This window comes from Oncorhynchus masou, unplaced genomic scaffold (genome assembly GCF_036934945.1).
Source record: "Oncorhynchus masou masou isolate Uvic2021 unplaced genomic scaffold, UVic_Omas_1.1 unplaced_scaffold_2415, whole genome shotgun sequence".
NCBI classification, from domain to species: domain Eukaryota; kingdom Metazoa; phylum Chordata; class Actinopteri; order Salmoniformes; family Salmonidae; genus Oncorhynchus; species Oncorhynchus masou.
The window spans coordinates 8,331-12,495 of record NW_027008869.1 but is presented as its reverse complement, the minus strand read 5'-3'; positions in this window follow the sequence as shown (position 1 = coordinate 12,495).

The window sequence follows — 4,165 nt, the reverse complement described above, 5'->3', positions numbered from 1 at the left end:
GTAGCTTCACACCTGATTGTTTTTAGGCTAACTGCTGCGGTAGCTTCACACCTGATTGTTTCTAGGCTACCTGCAGCGGTAGCTTCACACCTGATTGTTTCTAGGCTAACTGCTGCGGTAGCTTCACACCTGATTGTTTCTAGGCTACCTGCTGCGGTAGCTTCACACCTGATTGTTTCTAGGCTAACTGCTGCGGTAGCTTCACACCTGATTGTTTCTAGGCTAACTGCTGCGGTAGCTTCACACCTGATTGTTTTTAGGCTACCTGCTGCGGTAGCTTCACACCTGATTGTTTCTAGGCTAACTGCTGCGGTAGCTTCACACCTGATTGTTTTTAGGCTACCTGCTGCGGTAGCTTCACACCTGATTGTTTCTAGGCTACCTGCTGCGGTAGCTTCACACCTGATTGTTTCTAGGCTACCTGCTGCGGTAGCTTCACACCTGATGGTTTTCAGGCTACCTGCTGCGGTAGCTTCACACCTGATTGTTTCTAGGCTACCTGCTGCGGTAGCTTCACACCTGATTGTTTTTAGGCTACCTGCTGCGGTAGCTTCACACCTGATTGTTTCTAAGCTACCTGCTGCGGTAGCTTCACACCTGATTGTTTCTAGGCTATCTGCTGCGGTAGCTTCACACCTGATTGTTTCTAGGCAACCTGCTGCGGTAGCTTCACACTTGATTGTTTTCAGGCTACCTGCTGCGGTAGCTTCACATCTGATTGTTTCTAGGCTACCTGCTGCGGTAGCTTCACACCTGATTGTTTTTAGGCTACCTGCTGCGGTAGCTTCACACCTGATTGTTTCTAGGCTAACTGCTGCGGTAGCTTCTGCAGTAGCTTCACCTGATTGTTTCTAGGCTACCTGCTGCGGTAGCTTCACACCTGATTGTTTCTAGGCTACCTGCTGCGGTAGCTTCACACCTGATTGTTTCTAGGCTACCTGCTGCGGTAGCTTCACACCTGATTGTTTCTAGGCTACCTGCTGCGGTAGCTTCACACCTGATTGTTTCTAGGCTACCTGCTGCGGTAGCTTCACACCTGATTGTTTCTAGGCTACCTGATTGATTGTTTCTAGGCTACCTGCTGCGGTAGCTTCACACCTCTTCAATGTTCCTGATCCAGTTCCTGATGTTCAACCGAAGGACTTCTCAGTGATGTCATACACAAGCATGATACCCTGTTGGACAAAGGACAGGAAGTGACTTCAGATGAAGTGACACGGCGTGACATTGACAGGAAAGCTTCACCTGACCTAGCTCCATTCCAGTCATGACCCGGTGCAACCTGTTTCTGATAAGGGTAGCTTCACACCTGATTGTTTTGTATGTCTGTGTTGCTTCAGATATTGTTTCTAGGTCTTGGGTCTTGACTGATTATCCCTACAAGCTTGAAGCCCTTGATTGTTTCCAGAATACTCTGCCTCAATAAAATAATAACTGATTGTTTTTCCCAAACATGTATTTACATGATTGTATATAAAATTGACATATATAGAATCTGATTGTTAGTAGGCTAAAAACATAAGAACAGTACATGTTCTAACCGGACCACACAGCCATTGAATAAGGTGGAATAGACATCGGTATGACTTAGAACTCTGATTGTTTCTAGGCTAACTGACCACAAGATCACACCTGATTGTTTCTAGGCTACCTGCTGCGGTAGCTTCACACCTGAAGCAAGGATTGTATTCTACCATTTACCTAAAAGGTAGCTTCACACCTGATTGTTTCTAGGCTACCTGATTGTTTCTAGGTGCTGCGGTAGCTTCATACCTCTTCAATGTTCCTGATCCAGTTCTTGATGTTCTCGAAGGACTTCTCGTTAGTGATGTCAACACAAGCATGATACCCTGTTGGACAAAGGACAGGAAGTGACGTCAGAGAAGTGACACGGTGAATTGACACAAAGACTGGTGGAAGCTCCATTCCAGTCATGACCCGGTGAAATGTCTGTATGTCTGTGTTGTCGTCAGATAAGGGTCTTGACTGTTATCCCTACAAGCTTGAAGCCCTTATAAACCCAGAATACTCTGCCTCAATAAAATAATAACAGGTTGTTTTTCCCAAACATGTATTTACATACAGTATATAAAATTGACATATATAGAATCTGGTTAGTAAGCAAAACATAAGAACTTTTATGTTCTAACCGGACACACAGCCATGAATAAGATGGAATAGACATATACTATGACTACTAGAACTCTGAGGCAGTGGAACTGACCACAGGATAAATCCTCTTGAGGATCCGCCCCTTTTATTCTAATTTCACCTAAAAGGACTCATACCCAAATCTAACTTAATGTAGCTAGGCCCTGAAGCAAGGATATGCATATTATTGGTACCATTTGAAAGGAAATCTTTGATATGGTGTGAAAGAGATGTAAGGAGAATATACACCCCAATGATCTAGTGAAGTCAAAGACAAAACCAGGATCGTTTGATTTGGTGTCCCATCTTTAGGAGAAAGGTCACACCCTAATGATAGAGTGAAGTCTGGTAGTATCCACAAGATCTCTGATATGGTGCAACGTTTCAGACAGATAACTCCTGGAATGATATGAGTGAACTCAAGACTTTTAGTCACCCTGGGACATTTGATATGGTGAAGGAGACAGGATATACTACACCCCTAATGATAGAGTGAAGTCTGGTTACATTCTAGGATCTCTGATATGGTGTCCTATAGGATTTACTACACCCCTAATGATATAGTGAAGTCTGGTTACGTTCTAGGATCTCTGATATGGTGTCCTATAGGATATACTACTACCCCTAATGATAGAGTGAAGTCTGGTTACCCTCTAGGATCTCTGATATGGTGTCCTATAGGATATACTACACCCTAATGATAGAGTGAAGTCTGGTTACCTTCTAGGATCTCTGATATGGTGTCCTATAGGATATACTACACCCCTAATGATAGAGTGAAGTCTGGTTACGTTCTAGGATCTCTGAGGAATAAATATGAACGTGATATGATTGGTTGAAGCAACGTTTAGGGTGAGATTTTCACAGATTACTTTCTTTGCAAATTGAACGAGTGGAAATACAAAATCGATCGTGCTACATGGACTTGTTTAGGTTTTGAAAAAAGGATTCTAGCTAACCGTGTGTAGAACAGCAGGGAGGAGGAGACAGAGTAGAGTTAGTAGAGGTCATGTAGTGTAGAACAACAGAGAGGAGACAGAGTAGAGTTAGTAGAGGTCATGTAGTGTAGAACAACAGAGAGGAGACAGAGGAGAGTTAGTAGAGGTCATGTAGTGTAGAACAACAGGGAGGAGGAGACAGAGTAGAGTTAGTAGAGGTCATGTAGTGTAGAACAACAGAGAGGAGGAGACAGAGTAGGGAGGAGGAGACAGAGTAGAGTTAGTAGAGGTCATGTAGTGTAGAACAACAGGGAGGAGGAGACAGAGGAGAGTTAGTAGAGGTCATGTAGTGTAGAACAACAGAGGAGACAGAGGAGAGTTAGTAGAGGTCATGTAGTGTAGAACAACAGAGGAGGAGACAGAGTAGAGTTAGTAGAGGTCATGTAGTGTAGAACAACAGGGAGGAGACAGAGGAGAGTTAGTAGAGGTCATGTAGTGTAGAACAACAGGGAGGAGGAGACAGAGGAGAGTTAGTAGAGGTCATGTAGTGTAGAACAACAGGGAGGAGACAGAGGAGAGTTAGTAGAGGTCATGTAGTGTAGAACAACAGAGAGGAGACAGAGGAGAGTTAGTAGAGGTCATGTAGTGTAGAACAACAGGGAGGAGGAGACAGAGGAGAGTTAGTAGAGGTCATGTAGTGTAGAACAACAGGGAGGAGACAGAGGAGAGTTAGTAGAGGTCATGTAGTGTAGAACAACAGGGAGGAGACAGAGGAGAGTTAGTAGAGGTCATGTAGTGTAGAACAACAGAGAGGAGGAGACAGAGTAGAGTTAGTAGAGGTCATGTAGTGTAGAACAACAGGGAGGAGACAGAGTAGAGTTAGTAGAGGTCATGTAGTGTAGAACAACAGAGAGGAGAGACAGAGTAGAGTTAGTAGAGGTCATGTAGTGTAGAACAACAGGGAGGAGACAGAGGAGAGTTAGTAGAGGTCATGTAGTGTAGAACAACAGAGAGGAGGAGACAGAGTAGAGTTAGTAGAGGTCATGTAGTGTAGAACAACAGAGAGGAGGAGACAG